The sequence below is a fragment of the Giraffa tippelskirchi genome, chromosome 10 (assembly GCF_054371585.1).
Source record: "Giraffa tippelskirchi isolate mGirTip1 chromosome 10, T2T-mGirTip1v1.2.pri, whole genome shotgun sequence".
Lineage (NCBI taxonomy): Eukaryota > Metazoa > Chordata > Mammalia > Artiodactyla > Giraffidae > Giraffa > Giraffa tippelskirchi.
In genome coordinates this window covers 32,679,638-32,691,897 of record NC_137284.1, presented here as the reverse complement: position 1 = coordinate 32,691,897, position 12,260 = coordinate 32,679,638, and the positions used below count along the sequence as shown (strand labels likewise).

General features: G+C 36.9%; 1 long non-coding RNA gene across 1 annotated transcript in view; it reads left to right on the top strand.

Annotated features, from left to right (window-relative positions):
• LOC145524754 (uncharacterized) overlaps positions 1-12,260 on the top strand; it is a 464,757-nt gene that overhangs the window by 222,730 nt on the left and 229,767 nt on the right. The window lies entirely within an intron of this gene.

The window sequence follows — 12,260 nt, the reverse complement described above, 5'->3', positions numbered from 1 at the left end:
AGGGAGGCCTCTTGCTTACAGTAAAATGTCAAAGGCCTGTTGTTTAATGTGAAAGACGTGTTTGTGTTAGAAAGTTAACATTTTGCATCCTTAAAGACTGGATTAGAAAAGAATCATCGATGAATGCTAATCCAGGGAGAAATTTTGATGAGGTGTGGGACATCTGCACAGTCTGCCTGTCACACCCACACATACACACAGCTCTGGAAAGGCCTAACACTTGATATTTCAGTGATTGCCATTATGGCATAACTATCATTATAGTCAATGTGCTGCTATGATATCTCTTTGTGTCTGGCAGTCTAGAACTTTGCCTAGATCAAGTCCTCCAGAATCTTCTCTAACCTGTCTAGCAGCTGCTTGTTCCCACTATCAGCAGCCCACCGGCAAGCCTTGAGCTTGAGCCAGAGTGGTTACAACAGCTACCATTACGGTTATGAGTGCTGAGACTTAAGAAAGATGAATCTAACCACATTTTCTGGCAGTGAAACTCAGAGCAATTGCATCTAGAAGGAAAAAAAAAATGTTTGATTTGTGTACCAAGAGGTAGAACTTAATATGAAAGTAGCTCAGCCGTGTTTGTAATGACTCCAAAGTGGCCCTTCTCTGCACACTCAGTGCCGAAAAAATCAATCCCTCAACTCTGACTTACTCTTGACACTGCCTTTGATCTGTGAACTAGGAAATGCGGTGCGCACTCCTCTCTCTTGTCTGTGTGTAGCTGTCAGGCAGGCAATTAACAGCACTCAGGAACAGAAGTTAATTGGAAGGAGCTGGAGGTGTCCAGCTCCTTTGGTAATTACTGAAGGCACTCTCCTCCCATGGAAGAGAGCCTCTTGCCTCCACACTGTTTGATGAAGAGACTCTTTTTCCTCTTTCTGTAGTCACAGAAGCAAAACAGAGCCAAACAAAACTGAGCACTTTCTGTTTGTTTGATAAACCTCAGAATTACTTTAAGGTTGGGTACACTAAGCTTTAGGTTCAATTCAATTTCCTTCCAATACATTTAAAAACCTTTGTGAAGAAGATGTGTCTAATTCACCATTTTTTCCCCAGGGCTCAGCCCTGTACCTGACACATAATAAGTTAAATGTTAGGAATTTTCGTTATGAATATAATTATTGTTATCATTCGTCTAGTTCCTGCTGTGTATGAGTCTCTGAAATGAGCATTTAAAGAAGAAAAAAAAATTGACTCCAGAGTTGCACACTCTTCGGTAGATCTCTTAGCAATAATACTAGCATCTATGGTATCGCAAGCAAGCTGTTTCATCTTACCAAACATCAGTTTCTTCACCAACACTCTGCATATAACATTGTACATATTAACTTATCTAAAACCATTAAAGGGCCTGGTATACTGACTGGCATACACTAAGTGCTTAATAAATGGTAGCTTTTCCCCTTGCTGCTCAGTGTATATAAATACTATATGGACCATTTGGTCCACTTGTGGCTATCATCTTGCTCCCAATCTTTAACCTTAACATTATTAATTTAGAATAGGACAAGTTTCATTTTCTCTCTCTTTGACCTATCTCTCCTAACTCTATTATTTCTTCCATTTGTTTCATTTTAGCTAAAAGACATCTTTTAAATAGGGATTCAAGAGAACAAACTTTTTTATTGTGTCACCAACTCATTGGAAAAGCCCTTGATGCTGGGAAAGATTGAAAACAAAAGGAGAAAAGGGAGGCAGAGGATGAGATGGTTAGATGGCATCACCGACTTAGTAGACATGAATTTGAGCAAACTCTGGGAGATAGTGGAGGACAGAGGAGCCTGGCATGCTATAGTCCATGAGATGGCAAAGAATTGGACAGGACTTAGTAACAGAACAACAACAAACTTACGAAGCAAACACTAGAACATGCATTTGAGATACAGAAATGAGTACAGTATGATGACCCATTCCCTCAGGAAATTTGCAGCCTTGTTGGGGAAACAGGGATTTAGATGTCAGATTCAAATACAACACAGGTAGTTTTAGATAAGAGAAATTCTTGATGTTAAACTACTTTTTGGGCACTGAGGATGGGGTAGTCAATTCCCCTGTTAGGAAGCAGATGAGTTGCGTTAATGGAAGATTCAGATAGCAAGTGTTCTTTCCAGTGGGCTTTTTTTCATATTGAAATATAGTTGATTTGCAATGTTGTATCAATTTCTGCTGTACAGCAAAGTGATTCAGTTATATATATATATATATATATATGAGTTATTTTTCATATTCTTTTCTATTATGGCTTACCACAGGATATTGAATATTGTTCCCTGTGCTATGCAGTAGGATCTTGCTGTTAATCGATTCCATACAATAGCTTTCATCTGCTAACCTCAACCTCCCACTCAGTCCCTCTCCCCTGCACCTTTCCCGTGGTAACCACAAGTCTGTTCTCTTTGGACTGTGAGTTCCCATGGACTTTGAAGAATGATCAAGTGTTTTCTAGGCAGCAGACAGGCAAACGATTAATCTACAGAGAGAGAACAGCATGTGCAAATCCATAGAGTGATGCATGTGATAGGAGATGAAAATATGTATTTGTTGCCACATGGTTACATGCTACATTATGCAGTGGAAAGCATCATTAATGAGCTATGGAACAGAGTCAGCTATTTTCAGAAAGATATGATGGTGTGGATGGTAGACAGCAAATATTCCATTCCATTGCTGAGGATGGAGTAGGTGTAGCTGCCTCAGTTGGAGTAAAACTTCAGACACTGGGACTATGTCAGGTTCAGTGGTTACCTGCAAAGCTGTAAGACATTGATGCTTATTGACCATCTATACCCAGGGGTCACAGAAAGACCAGCTTGAATTCTATCTAGTAGTCAAAAAGCAAATTTCCAGGGTAAGTATTTGTTAATCATGAGATGCATAGAAGGTCAGGACAATGAGAGAATAGAGGGACTGAATAGGAGCCTAGAATAACTGCCCAGATGGCAAATTCCTTTACTAGGAGAGCAAACCTGATAGTGGAAGAGGAGTATGCATACTTTAGAAACATTTGAATGCAACTTCTGGAAGCTGGCAGAAACTGAATACAGGAAGTGAGTGAAGCAGATAATTTGTATAGTTTAGTGACAGATGGCATGATAATGTGGAATCCAAAAAAACTGTTATTTGAATTTAACTTAGCCCTAACTTGTTCAATAAGACTAGGATTTTGTATTTAAACAAATCATTAGACTAGTTGGTGGAAATGTAAACAGCAATGTAATTTGTGAAGCTATTTTTCCTATTCTCCATACATTAGTCCTACTCTAAAAAATATAATTAGAGCTTAAAGCTAATAATTTGATAAATTCAGAAAGGTAGTTGTGGTCAATAATAATTTTTTACATGTAGCAGGATAAAAGTTGACGGGTGCCTTCTAAATCATGTCTGTACTGAAGTGGAAAAACACTGAGAAAGATCACACAAAAAACAGGATTTATAATGCTGATCAAATGTCCTTCATTTTCTGTAAAATTTATTTGGCATTATTTTCTCACAAATGTTAATAAACTAAAATAGCAGTGCTTATTGAACCTCCGTTGTAATTTCCAGGTGTTGCCGAACTACACAGATTGACCATAACAGTCCATCGTCATAATCTTACACAGAAGACATTTGGTTGAAACAAGTTAAGTGAATTAAGTATTGGACCTGGGGCCACAGGGTGCTGAAAGAGAAATTCATTGCAAGGCAGGAGCCACATACATAATAAACTTTGAGATTTAAAGATCTACATCTATATACATACTTAGTATTTTTTAAGTTGTTTCCAAAGTCCTTTCTTAAACCAATCAACAAATATCTATTTTGTACTTGCTGCTTACAGAGACTTTTAATAACCTAAAATGCATACTTCTGTGGTAGGCTTTTGAACAAGAGTACAAAGCCATCTCTCTGTATTACTTATACTGTTTATAGTATGGTGCGTGCCTACTTAGTTGTGTCTGACTCTTTGCGACCCCACAGACTGTAGCCCACTTGGTTCCTCTCTCCATGGGATTTTCCCAACAAGAATACTGGGGAGGGTTGCCATTTCCTTCTCCAGGGAATCTTCCTGACCCAGGGATTGAACCTGAGTTTCTTTCCTCTCCTGCATGGGCAGGCAGATTCTTTACTACTGCACCACCTGGGAAGCCCTATAGTATATTTTATCACACAAAAAATATGATTGAAGCAAAAATCCTTGTTTTATTTTTATTTCCATCTTATAGTTGAGAAAAAAAAACCCTGAGTCTTTGAAAAGTTAGGTGAATTGACCAAGGTCAGCAGGATTTGAATTTAGGCTTACAGATTCTGTGTTCTTTTTCCTTTCCATTGTATTATTGTCTCATTCCTTTGCTTATCACAGAGTCAAAGAGTTTGTTTCTCTTTTAAATAGAGCTGTTTGATACAACTGGCACCTTCCAATTTTTAATTCTTCTCAGTGTAACTGGTTTTATCTCAAAAGATCTTTTAAACATTAAAGAATAAAGAAATGCTATAATTTAAAGTGATAGTGTTGAAGATTTTTAATATGGGATTGCATAAAAATAATTGTGTTGAATAGCACTGGGTATGCATTTTATGGGAAACAAATTTTTTGTTTTTTAATGTATCCAAGCTAGTAGTCTTTATTCTTTGTCCTCATAGTTAGATTCACTTTTTTCTTGAGCCGGTACTCCTTGTTAAAGGCTGTTAAGGAAGCTTTTATAGAATCAGGGTAGAGGTTATTGTGCATATATTGTTTTTAATTTTTTACTGGTGCTGTTTATTGTTTTATTATTATGGTACTGCAGATAGACAAAGATAGGAAAAGATGTATTGAAGAAAGTTAAAGTTTACTAAATATGTGATTTTCTTTTGCAAGTTACTTAAGCTTTCTGAGCTTTGGTCTACTCTTTCAGGAAATGGGGCTAATAGTCAAATATCATGGAATTGTGATGAGGATTAAATGAGCCAGTGATTTACATAGATATATAGATAGAACTATAAATGGTACTTTGAAGCATTACTCTAGGGAAAATACATATGTGTTTAATGAAGTTAGCATTTATTAGGCACTTATATGCAGGGCCTCTTCCAAGTGCTTTATCTATATTATTTGTGTTAATGTTTATCATCCTATGAGACATATATCTTGTTGTTGTTGAGTCACTAAGTTGTGTCTGACTCTTTGTGACGCCATGAACTACAGCACACAAGGCTTCCCTTTCCTTCACTATCTTCCAGAGTTTGCTCAAATCCGTGCCCATTGAATTGGTGATGCCATCTAACCATCTCATCCTCTGCCACCCTCTTCTCCTTTTGCCTTCAGTCTTTCCCAGCATCAGGGTCTTTTCCATTGAGTCAGCTCTTTGCATCAAGGGGCCAAAGTAATGGAGCTTCACCTTCAGCATCAGTCCTTCTAATGAATATTTAGGGTGATTTCCTTTAGAATATCTTATTATCTCTATTTTCCTGAAGATAGAACTAATATGTAGATTAAATTCAGATTTTGCCAGAAGTCCCACAACTATCAATGAATGGAGGCAAGATTTAGGTCCATATCTTTCTGAGTTTAAAAACCATAATTGTAACCTGTATTTTATACTGTATTTCTTAATTTACCCTTATTTGTTAAATGCAATATATAACCTAGTATTTGCTATATGGTTGCTGGTTTATGGGGAAAGAACACATAGATAAAAGTGGTATAATTCGATACTACAGGAGCCTAGAAGTAGCTAAAAACTGAACATTCTATTATATACTATTATAGTTAATAAAATCTCATAAAATAAAATTCCAGGAGCCACATTCTCCCTCTGTTGATAGTTCTTCTAAATGATTAGTATGGGATACAGTTGCTGTGGTTTCAGATAGATTTGTAAATGGTACTTAAAAATGAAGTGTAAATCTAAGGAAAATACGTGAACCAAGCTGAGACAAGAATGAAAAGTGTGTAGGAGGTTCTCTAGCCTAAATAAACTGTAAATCAAGGTTGAGCATTTTTAGCATATTTGATCATCCTGTTCTGAAATGTTAGAAGCATCACAAGATCAATGAAGCTACCAAGTTTTGTCAGACAAGTTAGTCTCTATTTTTTTTTCCTGTCCTGTACCTACAGACACCGCAGCTAAAATGCCAACAAATCATAAATCAGGGCTAGTTGGAGAGTGATGCCTATCAGTTTTGTGCTATTAAATAATATTAAGAATTAAAATCACATAGTGGAAGGAATAATGGAGTTAATTTCTCTGCTTTATCACCTAGTATCTTTAAGACTTCAGACAAGTTACTTTCTCTTGTGTCTCATTTTCCATGAGATGTAAGATCAGAAAGCCCCAGATTCAAATCTTGGCTTTGTGTTTAAATAGCTTTCTGTTCTTATATTAGATCTATTATTTGCTCTGTCAGTTATATCTTTAGTAAAAAGAACAGTTAGTATGAATATTTGCTTCATGGGGTTGTGAAGATTAAGCTAGGATAATATATGTAAGCATTTAGATATGAGTGTTGAACATAATAAGCACTTAATAAATATTAGCTTTACTGTTCACACATACTGCATTTTTCCTATCACTTATATTTTGCTCACTTGACCTCAAGCACTGTTCTAGTGCCTCAATGTAAGATTTATATAATTGAAAATCAGCCATGATCAGTATTAAATTAAATAGTACATACAGAGTGAAGAACAAGGACCTAGCATTTAGTAGATAATAAATTTTAGAACATGTGATAGATACATTGATATAGAAATAAGCCAAATACCCATAGACATAATTTAGGTTAACAGAGAAGAATGAAGAGAGATACTTTTTTTTTATTAATTCACTTTTTAATTCATTTATTGTCTTCACCAATCTCTATTTATCACCATTGTATGCCTGGCAGGGATCCTATACACCAAGGTGAAAGCCAAGGTTAATAAGTCTGGGTTTCTTCCCTGTAGATTGTCTTTATTCTAAAATCCAAGTGTCTGTGGATCAATTTCAGGGTCTTCAAATTTCTTGAAAGAAGAGTCACAAATGAGTATCTTTATTTTTCAGGAATAGCATCTGTCACTTTTATCAGCCTCTTGAGAGTACTCCTAGGAGATCTCAATACAGAGAGAAGGGTGGACTCAGATTCTTAATTACTGCTTTGGCAATACTACATATCTTCAGCTGGATAGACCTTGAATTCAGTTTTATCTGGGCTTAAATTCCAGATGCTTTCCCTGGTTGCTCTGTGACTTAACTTGAACCTCAATTTATACATGACTAAAACTGGGATAGTGATACCTACCTTCTAGGCTTGTCCCAATAATGCATGCCAATAAGCATCTCACAGTATTCGGCACTTTGTAGGTGTTCAAAATTAGTGGCTCCATCCACCTTGGTGGCTGAATCAGAGACCAGCACGCTGCTTTCCTCATTATAAAACTCTATCACAACTTATTGATTTATTGCCTCTGATCAGAATCCTGTGCTTTCAGAGACTAGTCCATACAAAAGTAATATAAAGGTGCAAAACATAAACACAGTTAGTGATCATCAAAGCACGTATCACAATCCTTGTATATCAGCTCACACGTCTCATACTGTATCTGTGGTGACCTTCTGTCGCTTTAGACATATTCCCTGTCACAATTTAATTGTGTTACATTGTGATTCAGATCTCCCCAGGCATTATAGAAACTAGCTTTCCATGTCCATGAGGGTGTTAGTTGAAACACAAGTGCACATTTATTCCTCAGATGCTTCTCAAAACAAGAGGAGCCTGTGGAGCTTTGAGTTACAACACAGCACAGACTAATAATGCATCACAGGAGGAACAGAGTCTTCTGAGAGCCACAGAATAGGATACACATGCTGATAAGTACAAGTAAGATGGAAGTGATGGTGGAGGGGCATTTTACAGGATAACTGAGTGTCACTGCAAGAAAATCAAGTTATCACAGGAAAATATTGAGTCATTATTCCACTATAGCAAAGTACATGCTGTTGTTGTTCAGTCACTCAGTCATGTCCAACTCTTTGGGACCCCATGGACTACAGCACTCCAGGCTTCCATATCCTTCACTGAGTTTGCTCAGTCTCCCAGAGTTTGCTCAAACTCATGTCCACTGAGTCAGTGATGCCATGCAACCATCTCATCTTCTGTTGTCCCCTTCTCCTCCTGCCCTCAATCTTTCCCAGCATCAGGGTCTTTTCCATTGCGTCAGCTCTTCACATCAGGTGGCCAAAATCCCAGAGCTTCAGCTCCAGCATCAGTCCCTCCAATGAACATTCAGAGTTGATTTCCTTTAGGATTGACTGGTTTGATATCATTGCTATCCAAGCGACTCTCAAGAGTCTTCTCAAGCACCACCATTTGAAATTATCTTGTTACTATCTTGCTATTTTTATTATAGGTTATTCTGATCATGATGTACATATTGGTTTCTTTCAGTGAAAATCTGTACATCTTCCATCCATAGAGCCAGTGTCATGAAAACATGCTAAATAAGTTCATATATGAATCTAATATGGTCAGTGAAGAACGCTAGGTTGCAGACTTGAGTTCTCCACATGATCAAAACCCAATCTCTCAATACCTGCTCCTAGGATATATATCCCATGGATATTAACTGGAAATTTTCTATGAATGGATCACCTTTCTTTGTAAACAAAATATTTTTAACAGAAGCTGACATTTTCCAGTTTGCTATAAAATATCAGTGATGATATTTTTCAATAAATGATACTCCCATTTGTCACTGGATAAAGTCCAAATTCTTAGAAATGGTGACGAATGCAGCAGACATGGGTTTGATCCCTGGTTTGGGAAGATCCTTAGAAAAAGAAATGGCTACCCATTCTAATATTCTTACCTGGCGAATCCCATGGACAGAGGAGCCTGGCAAGCTATAGTCCATGGGGTGGCAAAGAGTCAAACACAACTGAGTGAAACACTTTCACTTTTTCACTTATCCACAATTTGTCTGACTGACTTTAAATCAGATTTCTACATAGAATATGAATCATTCTAACTGGATCAAGCAAATACTAGAAGATTGCCTGTTAATAATACATATATTATGTACACATTATATATATATGTATAATATAATACATTTTTAGCTCAATATTCAAAAAACTTAGATCATGGCATATGGTCCCATCACTTCATGGCAAATAGATGGGAAAACAATGGAAACAGTGACAGACTTTATTTTCTTGGGCTCCAAAATCACTGTGGACGATGACTGCAGCCATGAGATTAAGAGACATTTGCTCCTTGGAAGAAAATCTATGACAAACCTAGACAGCATATTAAAAAGTGGAGATGTTACTTTGCTGACAAAGGTCCATCTAGTCAAAGCTATGGTTTTTCTAGTTGTCATGTATAGATGTGAGAATTGGACCATAAGAAAGTTGAATGCAGAAGAACTGATGCTTTCGAACTGTGGTGTTGGAGAAGACTATGCTGGGAAAGATAGAAGGCAGGAGGGAAAGGGGATGACAGAGGATGAGATGGTTGGTTGGCATCACTAGCTCAATGGACATGAGTTTGAGCAGGCTCCAGGAGATAGTGAAGGACAGGGAAGCCTGGCGTGCTTCAGTCCATGGGGTCGCAAAGATTCAAACAGAACTGAGCAACTGAATAATGACAATATATGTATAATATATATGTATGTATGTATGCTGCTGCTGCTGCTGCTGCTAAGTCGCTTCAGTCGTGTCCGACTCTGTGCGACCCCATAGACGGCAGCCCACCAGGCTCCGCCGCCCCTGGGATTCTCCAGGCAAGAATACTGGAGTGGGTTGCCATTTCCTTCTCCAGTGCATGAAAGGGAACAGTGAAAGTGAAGTCGCTCAGTTGTGTCCGACTCTAAGCGACCCCATAGACTGCAGCCCACCAGGCTCCTCCGTCCATGGGATTTTCTAGGCAAGAGTATTGGAGTGGGGTGCCATTGCCTTCTCCAGTATGTATGTATAATTAGCTTTATTATCCACTCTCCTATTGCAAATTGGAGCATAGGTCATATTCCATCTCTCTGACCCCATAAAGATTGTAAATCACTTGGATTTAGGAGGTTGAGAGTGAGATAGAAAATGCACAGCTCTTTTTGTGTTATTGTGTTATTCTAATAAAAGAGACACTTCCTAGTTTCCATGAACTTTATTGTGCATTAATTATGGGCTTAAAATATGTATCATGTCCCAACCTAATGTGGTGTGTTGCTATATTATAATTAATAACACAAGCTTCTAAAATAAAAACTTTGACAAATAGAAAGCATATGAGCAAAACTAAATATTTTTTCTTTAATTACTTTTCCTCTATTTTTTTCCTAAAGGCAAACTAATAATGAGGAATAAGTCTGATCAATATAAAACTCCACCATCCACTCATTTGATTACTGAAAAGTTACCCATTTTCCTCAATCTGAGATTGTTCCTCTGTTTTAAATGTTACTAAAAGATAATTTAAATTGCCTCTCAGGTTTCAAGATAATTTATCTTTGCTAGTATTGTTTCAAGGTTTAGATGCAAGCTTTGTATCCAATTTGTGCTTGCAGGTTAAAATTAAAGTATAGAATTATTGCCTATGATTTTTCACATTTAGCTCTAGCTAAATATAGAATATGATGCATACATATATTTTTAAAGTTTTGCAACATAATTCAATTACAGAATCTAAATACAGAATGTGTTATCCCCTGACCATTTATTCTACCTCAAGCCTTGGACACAAACTTTCTAATTTCATATTTGTTTTTCAACAGCATGTATAAAAAATGCACTAAAAGCTGCCACTTTCTCAACAACACATGGTAATACTTTGTTAATTATTTAATGCCACCAAGAACAAGGCAGGGCATGCAGTGAGCATGAACTTGACTCTAAAATCACTGTGATGGGTTTAGATCCCTTGGGTCCCCAGTGTGTTCTGTACTGATACAGTAAAAGAGGGAAAAGTCTCATCAATATGCAAGTTGAAATAGGAATCTGTCCTACCACATCTGCTGACAAGATTAATTATAGATCTCTGAACCTGATGTGTTTTCTTAATATCTTGCATCACTTTACTGGTCTGCAGTCAAGCTGAAATACTAGATGTGGCTTTGTATAATTCTCAAGTCTAGAGTGACACTTTGGAGTACATTTTGTCTCAATAAATTAAAAGTTTTCGTTAATGATTTGTCATTAGTCCTTGAATTTGTTCATTGAAATTAGGATAATCCTTTGGCAGTAACAAAATTCTGAACGAATGCAAGAATCCTCTCCCCGAGAAAGTGCACCCATTTTCTCTAGGCTGTGTATCTTCAAATGAAAGGGCAAGGCAGTAAAGACAGTGAAACTTATTGCAAAGTATTTTGCCTTGTTAATCACATAGTCTTCCAAGAAAGAAAAGGAAAAGGAAGGGAAGGGAAGGAAAGGGAAGATCCATGGGATAACACAGAGTATGAATGCTAAATGACTGAAGTGACTTAGCAGGCATACACGCTTGCACGGGGTAATGATAGAAAGGCAAGCTAGTGGAATCAGAATCAGGACATGAAGGATAGTTATTATGTTCGCTTTGTTTATTTATTATATCTGTTTAGGATGAGAACAGAATTAGGCTGGACAAAAAGCAGCTGAATTGTTATCTTCATGAAGGTTGTTTTTTAATCACCATTATCACCACTAACATCATCATCATCAATTATATTTCCAGAAAGATAAGAAAATAGATTAGGATAGTACATTGAAACAGCTGAACAATAGGCTAAAGCAAAACTTGGTTGTGATTGTATAATCTTTATTCAGCAGGTTATTGATTAATTTTCATTGATATATGATTCACATAACAAAATGTTACATAACATAAAATTCACCATTTTATAGTGTACAGTTCAGTGGTTTTTATCCTCTCTTCCACCCTGTGCCTTAGCAATCTGATTTATTGTTTTCTTATTATTTGGTCAAGTCTTGAAAAGTTGTAGATCTCACTCTTAGTTAATCAAGATTTACTAATCTGAGTGTGTTAGTTTCCTACTGTTGCTGAAACAAATTACAACAAATTTAGTGGTTTGAAACAATAAACATTTAGTGTCTTATAATTTGAGAAATCTTACTAAGATAAACTCAGAGCGTTAGCAGGGCTGCATTTCTTCTGGAAGCTTGAGGGATAATCTGTTTCCTTGCATTTTCCAATTTCTACAGGCCATCGGCATGCTTTGCTCATGATCTGTTTCTTCATCATTAAAGCCAGAAACAGAATCCTCCAGTCTCTTTGACTCTGTTCCTCTTGCCTCCATCTTTCACTTATAAAGAGTCTTAAGGTTACCACAC